The sequence below is a fragment of the Durio zibethinus genome, chromosome 26 (assembly GCF_047325235.1).
Source record: "Durio zibethinus cultivar Kanyao isolate XHJ-2024 chromosome 26, ASM4732523v1, whole genome shotgun sequence".
In the NCBI taxonomy this organism is placed as follows: Eukaryota; Viridiplantae; Streptophyta; class Magnoliopsida; order Malvales; family Malvaceae; genus Durio; species Durio zibethinus.
In genome coordinates, this window is record NC_143187.1 from 3,729,364 (window position 1) to 3,742,014 (window position 12,651).

General features: G+C 31.8%; 5 non-coding genes across 5 annotated transcripts; 3 read left to right on the plus strand and 2 right to left on the minus strand.

Moving 5' to 3' along the window:
• The first annotated feature begins 1,688 nt into the window (after positions 1 to 1,688).
• Positions 1,689 to 1,848, plus strand: LOC149511222 (U1 spliceosomal RNA). The gene has a single exon (XR_016334471.1). It is a non-coding gene; the product is annotated as a U1 spliceosomal RNA (small nuclear RNA).
• Positions 1,849 to 3,764: 1,916 nt separating this feature from the next.
• Positions 3,765 to 3,962, plus strand: LOC149511223 (U2 spliceosomal RNA). The gene has a single exon (XR_016334484.1). It is a non-coding gene; the product is annotated as a U2 spliceosomal RNA (small nuclear RNA).
• A 1,813-nt stretch (positions 3,963 to 5,775) lies between these two features.
• Positions 5,776 to 5,933, plus strand: LOC149511224 (U1 spliceosomal RNA). Its single transcript, XR_016334469.1, has one exon. It is a non-coding gene; the product is annotated as a U1 spliceosomal RNA (small nuclear RNA).
• A 2,653-nt stretch (positions 5,934 to 8,586) lies between these two features.
• LOC149511225 (U1 spliceosomal RNA) lies at positions 8,587 to 8,747 on the minus strand. Its single transcript, XR_016334474.1, has one exon. It is a non-coding gene; the product is annotated as a U1 spliceosomal RNA (small nuclear RNA).
• Positions 8,748 to 11,617: 2,870 nt separating this feature from the next.
• Positions 11,618 to 11,768, minus strand: LOC149511226 (U4 spliceosomal RNA). The gene has a single exon (XR_016334442.1). It is a non-coding gene; the product is annotated as a U4 spliceosomal RNA (small nuclear RNA).
• Positions 11,769 to 12,651: the final 883 nt, after the last annotated feature.

Consider the following 12,651-nt stretch of genomic DNA (forward strand, 5'->3'; position numbering starts at 1 on the left):
GGAGAAAGTTTAGAAGCCAGAAAGTGAGAAAGCAGGGAATAAGCGAAAAGAAAATTTGTAAGTTCTAAGTGACACTTGGATTTAGAATCTTTTCGAAAAAGTCAATTGACAGAAAAAGAATAACATATTGAAGCTTTGGAGTGCATGATGATCGGTCTATTAAAAGGCTTTTTGCAAGTTCAATTAGAAATTGTTGCCTAAAACCTCGTGATACTGAAATTGAAAAAAATAAAATAAAAATGCTTGCAAGGATATCATGACTAAGAGATCTTGACGATGGAAATCTAAAACATAAATTTTTTAAGCATAGTTCCAACTTATAATTTTAATTTTTTAATAGATGAATGAAATTCTGTTATATGGACTCATATATGGGTATATGTTAGTTGTATGTACGTAAGTATCAGATTCATCATTTATTTGAGTTTTAGAATCCCAAAGTTAATTAAAAATGTGCAAAAGTAACATATGATGTGCAAATACGTCTTAAGATACGATGTGAAAATACGACTTAAAGAATTTTTTATTATGCTATCGATATCAATTTACTTGTTTGAGAAGAATAAGGACCAATCTCTCTTAAACCATGAAGATTGGCATAGGTCCTTGTCTCCTTGATTGATTCTCTTCTCTTTTTTTTTTTTTTTTATTTTTAAATTTTTTAAAAATGTTCATATTCTAATTTTTTAAAAATTTCTAGATTTTAACTAGATTTTAAAAAGATTTTTAAAAGATTTTTATTTTTTATTTTTTAATTATGATATATGATGTCACATCACTATCGCACGGAAACTGTACGTCTATTGTGTAATATTTGCACATGTATCAATTTTTCATTGATTGATTGCATCATAATTTCTGTTAGTAGTGTTAAATCATTAGATAGATTAATACGTAAATTAAAAGTTGAGGTATTACAATAAATATTTTTCAATAATTTAAGGGTCGACAAGGATATTGTCCCAATGCTTTTATTTACTTCATTAAGCAATATTTTAAAAACATAAAAGTTTGTTATAAATATTTGCTTGGAGTATATATTTTCAAAATTTTATAGCCCTAAAATCGTTGGATTTGCTAGCAAGAATGCTATAATTGTTAAAATTCCAAACTACAATGGAAAGAGAAATTAAAGATCCATTACTAATAGCATCATGAGATTCTAAAAGACAAGTAATTTTAGTAAAGAAATTAAGAAATCATTTGTCTGTCATTACTAGGAAAAATGTTGCTTGAAGCGTTGAACTAACAAGTTAAAAGTTAAAACACTAAAAGCTCATAGGCAACAAAAGTTGTACTGCATCCACAAATCTGATATTTTGCAAGTAAATATTATTTATACTTAAATTTTGCAAGAAATTTGATAGAATTCGACATATTATAATGTTAGAAGTGATCAAATGTGAAGTTTTAGTTGCTTTTGCTAGAATTAGTTGAGGGGAATTTCTTGATATTCATATGTCGCACCAGTTAATTGCTGAAATAGACCGAAGAAATTTATTATTATCAACTTCAAATTGGTCGTATACTAATCTGTCGCTATACATTTTTGCCTCACCAATCCCTGAGACCCAAGTGATAATGAAAAGAGCTGTAGTTAAAGCTTTACTCAATCCCATCTCAAAATCGAACAGCAAAGGAAAGTGTGATTCGCTCTACAAAAGGGGTTGGAGTGACTACGGTTAAACATACTTACCTGGACGGATCAATTGGTGATCAAGAAGACCTATGGCCTAGGATAGTGACCTTATTGCGCTGTGGGAGGGGTGCTGCCCTAAGGTCTCCCCAAGTGGGAGATCTTACGTCATGATTTGTGGCAGTGGGGGCCTGCGATCGCGCGGCCTCCATTTAATTTCAAGTATAAAGGGTGTTTATAAATGCTCTTTTTCTCTATGCTTTCGTGGTATGTATCGACTATAGTTGCTATTCTTATAATATTAAGTAATGCAAATTTTGTCTGACTCAAACCCATTTTTGTGATTGAAGCTGTAGAGGATTGTCCTTTGTTGGTGTTCATCTATCTGAGATGATCACATTACCGTCAGACTCAAACCAATTTTTTGCCTTGCTTTAATTTCTTTGTCAATCTCCACGTAATTCCGCTCAATTTTACAAGTTAAAACTTTGACTCCTTCTGGGTTGAAAACTATTTCTAAACCCCCTCTTAGGCTTTGGTTCAACCCTGGCCTTTGAGAATTTCTGGAAGGGCTCCCTCTGGGGTAAAGCCCTACAGTTCTTAGTTTTGAAAGCTTTCATGTAAATCCATGTCCAAGTTCCCTCATACCTTTAGGCTTTGGGGTCCTCCTTGGGGCCCTTCAATTCCTATTGTTATAATATTAAGTAATGCAAGTCTTGTCTTTTCTAGAAAAAAAATATATTCAATTGTAAATGTATAATCCATTCAATCTTAAGTAATGCAAATGCCTTTTCTTGAAAAAATTTTGACTTAGCCGTAGTTGTAGGTGTTAAATAGTAAAATACATCAATTTGAAAACAATTGATTCAATTATACATGTAGACATCAATCTAAACCTATAACTTGTAGGCGTGTAATGTTGATTCGTACATTTAACTCAAACTATAAAAAAATTGAGTCAATTGTAATTTTATGTATTCGAAAAGTTAAATTTAAATTCCTCAAATAAGAAAATAATATAGTAAAACAAAAATAAATAAGATTTCAATATACTTCTATTTATTTAAACCTTAATACTGTTGTAAAAGGCGCCAAGGGTGTGGTTTTCTAAACCAAGATGGAAGCAGCAGTAAGTTTCATCCAGGCAAAAATACAACTCTTAAGAACCCTGTGTCTGTTGCTTAGATACTAATGCAAGAATGCAAATAAATGTAAATTTTTGACAAGTTAGCGTTTACCTTTTTTTTCTACTTAATTAATAAACTTAAAAGTTATATAACGACGCGCTTATGTCAATCACTTGAAAGAAAAGTGATCCGAGCACAAAGAAGCGAGGATCTAAGGATTGGTCGATGAACCATAACCTTGTGATCAGAGAGAGATAAACTGATACTTGGTCCCTGCCCTACCAACTGAAGCAGTAGAGGATCGTTCTCAGCTGGTTCTTACCCAGCATGGGATGGTCATAAGGTTGTCTGACAGACTCCCGCAATTTTTTTTTTTTGAAAAATCTTTGAACGATTCTGATTACTTTGAAGCTATATATAAGCATTTGTAATGCAATTACTGCAAACCAATTTAGTTGTTTAAGTAAAACTTTTCAAATATGGCCAAGATTTGATGAAACAAGTTTAAACTGGACACTACTAGAAGTAGCATTTGGGAGAACTGATTTTAGATTTTCCAGTTAATTGGTAAAAATGAATGTAATTTGCAATGACAGCTTAGCAGCATCCAGGAAAAACATGCTTACCCTAGTGAATTCAATTGCTTACCCCATTGATCTAAGGAAATGTGTGATGTTAATGCTTGATTCTCTGCTACAATTTGGGTGATTATTTAAATATTTGTTATTTAGTTATTAGCTCACGTTCTTTGAGAACAATTGGTTTTACCCAAGCGAACTTAGTCTGACGCAGAGATGGTGAAATTTTTTGCTTTAGATAAAATGACTTTACCTTGCACCAAAGGAAGAACAAAGATCACCGCAATAGACATGATAATAATTTTCATGTACAAATACATCAGGGTAAAAGTTCTTTTCACCAAGTTTAGATCCCATATTCAGAGCCCAAGCCAAGGGTCACTAAGGTTTTTTATAAAGAAAATCCGAGCCACCAAGCAACTCACACCTTTCTCGGCTTTTTTGGCTAAGATCAAATATAGTATCTGTTTTTATCAATTTAATATCTGATACGTGGATCATTGATCCACATGATATTAAATTATTTTTGTTAGGGTGAGAGTCCAACAGTAGCTCGCTACTGGGATTCTCGAGCGTCGCCTTTGCGTTGCATTACAACATAGGCCTGCTGGCGCATCCCACCAATTCTAGTTCAATATTTGAAAGTGGTGAATAGTAGCTAATTGGGCAAGAACCAATTTCAGCAGCTCATCAATTAGGTTATACTAGCACATAAAGATAGGAGGAAGAAAGTGTAAAAGCAAGAAAGTGAGGAGAGGAAGAAAATGGAAGAAAGCTGGGAATTATGTTTAAGTGACACTTGGATTCAGATTCTTTTCGAAATAAGTCTATTCACAGAAAAAGAGTGACATATTGAAGATTTGGAGCCCATTATCATCGGTCTATTAAAGGCTTTTTGCAAGTTCAATGTGAAATTGTTGCCTAAATGCTCGTGATACTAAATTTTAAAAAAATAAAATAAAAGAGCTTGCAAGGATATCATGGCTAAGAGATTTTGACGATAGAAATCTAAAACATAATTTTTTTTTAAGCATAGTCCAACTTATAGTTTAAATTTTTTAATTAGATGAATGAAATTCTATGTTATATAGATTCATATTTGTTATTTGTATGTATCTAAGTGTCAAAGTCGCTATTTATTCAAATTTTAGAATTGTAAAATTGACTAAAAATGTGCAAAAATAAGTTATGATGTACAAATACCTATTATAAAAATTTTATTGGTGTGATCGACATCAATTTACTTGTATGAAAAAAATAAGTCGTCAATCTCTCTTGAACCATGAAGATTGGCGCTGGTCTCCCTCTCCCTCTTCTCTCCTTGATTGATTCTCTTCTCTTTTTATTTTATTCTTTTTTTTACTTTGAAATTTTTTAAAAAATTTTCATATTTTAATTTTTTTTAAAATATTAGATTTTGAAAATTTTAAAATTTTATTCTAGATTTTTAAAAAGTTTTAGTTTTAGTTCTTTTAATTATAACTTGTGATAATTGCATCACTGTCACATAATAGTAGTGTATTGTATAATATTTACTCATGTGTCAAATTTTCATTTGTTGATTTCATCATTAATTTCTGTTAACGGTGTTAAGTCATTAGATAGACTGATACATGGATTGAAAGTTGAGGCATTACATTAGACATTTTTCAAAAATTTAAGGGTCGTGAAGGATATTATCTTGATGCTTTTATTTACTTCATTAATCAATTGTTAAAAACATAAATGTTTTAATAATATTCATCTAATATAATTTTGAGAATGTTATAAATATTTGCATTGAGTATATCTTTTAAAAATTTTATAACCCTAAAATTATTAGATTTGCTAGCAAAAATGCCACAATTGTTAAAATTTCAAACTAAAATGGAAAGGGATATTAAAGATCCATTCTAGAAGCACCATGAGATTCTAAAAGACAAGTAATTTTTGTCAAAGTGAAGAAATCCTTTATCTATCATTACTAGGAAAATGTTGCTTGAATCCTTCAACATTAACAACAAATTAAAAGTTAAAACACTAAAAGCTCATAGGCAACAAAAGCTGTTTTCTATCATAAATCTGATATTTTGCAAGCAATTATTATTTTTGCTTAAATTTTGCAAGAAATCTGATAGAAACAACACATTATAAGACTAGGAGTGATCAAATGTGAGGTTTTAGGGGCTTTTGCTAGAATTAGTTGAGTGGAACTTCTTGATGTTCATATGTCCCACCAGTTAATTGCTGAAATAAACCGAAGAAATCGATTATTATCAACTTCAAATTGGTCATACTAATTTGTTGCTATATATTTTTGTCTCACCAATCCACGAGACCAGGCGATAATGAGAAGAGCTGTAGTTAAAGCTTTACTCAATCCCATCTCGAAATCGAACAGCAAAGGAAAGTGTGGTTTGCTTTACAAAAGGGAATGTAGTGGCCACGTTCAAACATACTTACCTGGACGGAGTTAGTGGGCCATCAAGAAGATCCATGGCTTAGAACGGTGACCTCCATTGCACTGGGGGGGTGCTGGCCTAAGGTCTCCTCATGTGGGAGAGCCTACGTCATAATTTGTGGCAGTGGGGGCCTGCGTTCGCGAGGCCCTTATCCAGTGTAATAATAAAGGTTTGTTTATATTTTGCTGTTTTTATCTTTGCTTTCATGGTATGCATCAACTATGGCCGATCCAACTTGATCGAATTATTCATGAGAATCTTAAAGCCATTCCAATTTGCCAATGTTGATACTAAACTCCTTTTGACCATTGAAGCTGTAGAGGATTGTTCTCAGTTGGTGTTCATCTAGCTGAGATAGTCACATTGCAGTCTGACTTAAACCCATTTTTGTGCCTAGCTTTAATTCTGTCAATCACCACATAATTCCTCTCAATTTTACACGTTAGAACTTTGTATTAGCCATGAATTTTTTGTTTAAATTGATGCCATGGGCACATGCCTGGAGCCGTATATACATTCATAAACACGTTTTTATTTCAAATGGCAATTACTAACGCATTGGTAACCGTTGGAAGATATGACACTAATCAATTATGATATCTTAGATTAGATTGTCTATTAGCCAATATATATGTGATTATTTTAGAGGTTTTACTTTTTTTTTTCAGTTGGGGATAAAAACACTAACCTCTCTGAATTACATAATTATTAAGCTATATACATGCTATGATTAAGATTATTAAGTGTCTTTAAGTGCCAAATAATAATAATAATAATTGTATTGAGAAAAAAAAGTAACTTTAAGTCAAATTTATAACTTTCTTTTAATAATAATATTTGAGTTAGAAAAAAGAGTAAGGATCCATTCACACCGTTATAAGTGTTATTTTATTTTATTTTTTGGATTAAAATAGCTAAGATTTAAAATATTTATTTTGATTTAAGTCCAAGGGTGAATATAATTTATATACATAATATATATACATGAACATTTGCTGTCCCTAGTAAAACATTAGTTCAACATAGTGCGCTTAAGCACAAATCAGCTCGCAGAATTGCAATTGAAAATAGTGCGAAGTGAAAACTTTTAGCCTTGTTGAAGTAAACCTAAAGTCTTACTTTTTGGATCAGCAGAGCCAAGAAGAAAAGCCTTTAGAGCAATGCGTCTGCCATGTTGATCTTGATTCAAGATAGGGGAACTGTGCTGAAAATACAAGAAATAATTAGTAGTTAGTAGGAGTAACTTTGTTTTTCTGTCATTCAGTTAGGAGGGAGCTAACAGAACTATACAAAGTTAATGAAAATGAAAAGGACAAAAATGTCAGGTCCTTTTTGTTGTTCAAGTACTTATTAATTTTGGCATTATTCAGGTCAGCCCTTTGTGATATATCAATGTCTGAATTGATTGTGTGAAGAAACTATCATTTTTACATTGTAGTATGATCAACTGAGTAAATAGGTACCTTCTGGGCATTTATCGTCAGTACATGTTCACTGAACAGTACATGTTCACTGAACAGTATCTGTTCTGTTAGATATGTGTCTTGAGTTCGAACGACGCAAGATCTGAAGTCTGGTTGATGAAATCAGGACCGGGCGATTAGAGCGTGTCAGCAGCTTCATGTTCCTCGTGTAACATAGTGGAAGCAGAGGATTGTTCTCAGCTGGGTTCATGTAGTTGGCATGGTCACACGGTTGTCTAACAGACTCAAAATCTCTTATCTTTTTCCCTAAGAACTAATTTGATGGGATTGATTTCAATAAAAAAAAAAAATGCTTTTTGGGATTGGTTAGACTGTCAGAAAAGAGTTTTATTGTTCGTTGATTGTATTCATTTTGAAAGAAATAAAAATTAATTGGACGAGATTATTTTTTTACAAAGAAGGTGAAGGTCTTAAAAAAATTAGTTAAAGGGGGAAGAATTTACAAAATTCTAAGAATCGAACTTCATTCTTTGCAAGAATTCATCTCCTAAATAAAGTTGATTCAAATTTGAGTTAAGAAAAAATAGTGACAAATTTCAAAATTGATTCATAATTTAATAGCAAATTCTGTATTTATCAGTTTCATTAACTTCTGAAAGCAAAAAAAAAAAAAAAGAAGAACTCTTTTGATATAAACACAAAATATGCATTTTTATAATTAGAATTAAATTTTTTAAATTAATAACAAAATATATAACTTTATTTTGTAAGAGAGATGCGTTATATTCTAGTTACTTGCTCATTTGTTAATCAAATATGATTTTTACTTTTCAACAATTTTCAAAAAAAAAAAATAAAACTAGTAAATAGAAGAACAACAATCAAATTGGAAACCATGCAAACTAATCGTCAATGATAAGGCATGCTTTCTAGTTACCTTGGCAAATTGCCAAATTTATAAAGAGCAAACCGTTTAATTTTTCAGTCATTTGGCATTTGCTTACCATCTAAATACAATGTCAACAATGATGGAGAAGATTAGTAATAACAATATTTATTTTGCATTTTAGTATTTAATTCAGTAATAAGTGGATGAATCTTTATACTTTAAAGAGCTGAGTTTGAATTTTTTGTAACAACAAAAAGGTTATTCGATTACCAAACCAAGATTGAAAATCCACGAAATTGAGAAACTAGGACTTGATATTACCTTATGAACATTTATATTTATATATACACACATACATACATACATACATATATATAAATATATATATATATATATATATATATTCCAACGCCAGAAACGTCTTCACATCAGTGTTCTTAAAAAAGTTTGTAGATTGTCATATAAAATAAAACATTTACACTTGAAATTGGATAGTACCCTCGCGAACGCAGGACCCCATTGCCACAAATTAAGAAATAGGCTCTCCCACTGTGGGAGGCCTTAGGGCAGCACCCCTCGCCAGTGCAATGGAGGTCACTGTCCTAAACCATGAGTCTTTTTGATCGCCTATTGACCCCGTCCAGGTAAATATGTTTGAAAGTTGCCACTCCCATCTTTTTTGTAGAGTGAATCACACTTTTCTTTGCTGTTTGTATCAAGATGGGATTGACTAAAGCCTTATTACAGCTCATTTCATTATCACCTGGGTCTCATGGATTGGTGAGGCAAATATGTATAGCAGCAGAGTAGTATGGACCAATTTGAAGTTTCATAATATTCGGTTTATTTCGGTAATTTACTGGTGCGACACATGAGTATCAAAAAGTTCCCCTCAACTAATTCTTACAAAAACAACTAAAACCTCACATTTGATCACTCCTAGCCTTATAATATGTCGATTGCTATCAGATTTCTAGCAAAATTTAAGCATAAACAATAATTACTTGCAAAATATCAGATTTGTGGATGGAGTACAGCTTTTGTCGCCTATGAGCTTTTAGTGTTTTACCTTTTAATATTTAAGGCTTCAAGCAACACTTTATTTCCTAGTAATTGACAGACAAATAGTTTGTTCACAGTTTTGACAAAAGTTACTTGTTTTTTAGAATATCATGGTTCGTGGTGCTACTAATAATGGATCTTTAATTTCCAATTCCATTTTAGTTTGGAATTTTAACAATTGTGGCATTCTTGCTAACAAATCCAATGATTTTAGAGCTATAAAATTTTGAAAATATATACTCTGAAGCAAATATTTAAAATCTTTAGTGAAGTAAATAAAAGTATTAGAATGATATTCTCTACCATTCTTAAATTATTAAAAAATATATAACGTGATACTTGGGTATCAATTTATCTAATTGGTCTAATACAATTAATTAATAAAAATTGATGTTACAATCAACCAATAAAAATTTGTTGCATAAAAATATAACATATATAGATAACACATGATTATCGATGACATATGATTATTATGCGACAATAGATGACACATGTGACAATAGCACTTATCATGTCTTAATTTTAAAAACTAAATATTAAAATATTTTTAAAATGTAGAAAAGAAATTTTTACAATTCAAAATATAAATTTTTAAAAAAGTAAAATATGGAATTTCTAAAAAAAAATTTAAAAATAAAATAAAAAAGAAAATGGCATCTAAGAGAGATGAATAAGGGAGAGGGAAACCGATGCCAATCTTCTTAGTCCAAAGACAAAATGGCCCTAATGCTACCTAGATTGATCAATCGGAGTCGATCATCAATAAAAATTTTTATAAGATGTATCCGCATACTAAATCTTTTTTTTTTAGGCAGTTTTAGTCAATTTTAGTAGTCCAAAATTTGAACAAATGACGAGTCTCGAGTCTAACGTTTAGACACATATAACATAGAATTTCATTTATTTGAGCTTTACTAGTCTAACATTTAGGCATATCAATTTCAGATGCCCATCCATGAATCTGATTTGTCTTTTGTTATATTTCTCTTTTCTCCGTCTTGTTTCTACCCTTTCTTCCCCCTATCTATTTGGTAGTTAGGAACAGATTTAACAAGTAAAGCCTGATTAATGAGCTGCTCAAATTGTTTCTTGCCAAATTGACTAATCTTCACCGCTTTAAATGTTTGAACTGGAATTAGTAGGGATGCGTCAGGCCCGTGCTACAGTACAACGCATGAGAGACGCTCAAAAATCCCAGTAGATATTAAACTGATAAAAAAAGATGTTACACTTGATCTTTACTAAGAGGCCGAAAAGATATGAGGCCGCTTTGTGGCTTGATTTTTTTTTAATAACGAACCTTCGCGTGATCCTTGGCTTGGGCTCTTGGGATGGGATCGGAACTTAAGTGAAAAGAACTCTTACCCTAAGATATTAGCGCATGAAAATTTTTCTCATGTCAATGAAACCACAGGCTTTCAAGTGTAGCTTAGGAATTGCAGTGCTCTTTGTTATTCCTTTGGTACAAGGTGAAGTCATTTTAGCTAAAGCAAAAAATTTAGCCATTAGCTAGCTCGGGTAAAACTATTTGTTATCTAATAACCTGAGCTAATAACTAATTAACAAACCTTTGATAATCACCCAAAGTGTAGCATACAATCAAGCATCAACATCACAAATTTCCTTAGATCAATGCTGTAAACAATCTAATTTGGATATTATTGCAACGGTAATCCTCTTGTTGCAGCTGATATTGACCTGATTAATTAAAATAACATTAGAAGACAGAAGTACGATCAAATGGGGCAAAAAGTTTAGGAAGTTAAACAAGCTCTACATTATTATTGAATTTTAACGGCAAGGGTGTTTTTTTTTTTTTTAGGATGCTGCTAAGCTGTCATTGCAAATTAGATTCACTATCACCAATTGGGCAACTGGAAAATCTAAAAATCAATTCTCTCAAATGCTTCAAGTAGTGGCCAGTTTTAACTTGTTTCGTCAAATACTGACCATGTTTGAAAAGTTTTACTTCAGCAACTACATTGGTTTAGAAAGATGTATTGCAAATGTACATATTGCTTCAAAATTTTTACAAGAAGTATATTGAAATCTTATTAATTTAGTTTTACTATATCACTTTCTTATTAGAGGAATTCAAATTTAACGCTTTTAGAGGTACATAAAATTACAACCGAATCAAAACGTTTAGATTTGAGTTATATGTTCAGATTGATGTATATCTTTACAACTGAATCAAATGTTTCCAAATGGATGTGTTTTATTATTTAACACCTACAACAACAATTTAGTCAATTTTTTTTCCTATAATTGTAAGATCGAATGGATGTATAGTTAAAAATTGAATGGATCAAATGCATCGGAGTGAATTTTTATTTCTACAGAAGATTTATGAAGAAATTATAATAATAGGAATCGAAGGAACCCCAGGGCCCAACAGAATCTAACAAGAGGAAACTTGAAAATGGATATGACAGCTTTCAAAACTAAGAATTGTAGGGCTTTACCCCGAAGGGAACCCTTCCAGAAATTCTCAAAGGCCAGGGCTCAACCCAGGCTTAAGAGGGGGTTTGGAAATAGTTTTCAACCAGCAATAGACGCGCCTCGGTCAGAACCTCATTAGCTGCGTCATTGCCCCAAGCGCAAAGATGTCGTAAGCATTGCGTTTGCTAATATATTATAACAGATGCAAGAATTGTCATGCTGTTCACTAGCCAATGTGGAATAAAACATAATTGTTTAGGTCCAACTTGGTATTGTGATTGTGATAAAGGATTGTGATTGAAGGTGATCACAATATATTTCTTGCATGCTTTTGCAATTCAGAACGAATTCACTTTTATATTTTGTCTGGCATTACATATTCTATTAAAATTAATAACTACGATCAAATGCAGCTCAATCTCAATGCCAACTGAACTCATAATCATATTCATGATAAGTACCATACAACTTATATCTGACCAGATTTGGTGGTAAATTCTGCTGATAACCATATGACCAGGATACTTGCTTCAGTTATGTCGGCCTCAGAAATTGGAAAAGGGGTGAAAAAGAAAACAACTATCATCAAAGGCATTCACAGCTATTTCCAAAACTGATGGGAAAACTCCAATTATGCAGAAGATTCGAGATATCAGAAAACCTCAAACTCCACTACAGGTAAAGGAAAAGAGGATCTAAGCAAAATCCTACAAAAGGTCCATACACAGATTTGTTTAGCTGTGTTAGTAGAAATAGTTTGTTTTGCACTAAACCCACCAATAGATTACTACCACATTTAGAAATAGAATATTTATACTATCAAAAAAAGAAATAAAATAATTATCTGCCTATTTGATGAGCGAAGCTTCTGGTGGTTCTTCCCATTCGTCGACTAATATATCTGGCTATACTTTAATTCATTAGATATGTTCTCTATTTTCTATATTTACCACAAATTGGGCTGAATGTTTGCAAAATCACAGACTAAAGCCTTTCTATGGAGTAACTCTTTTGTTTGAAGACATGGAAGGAGATACAAAAAATTCTCA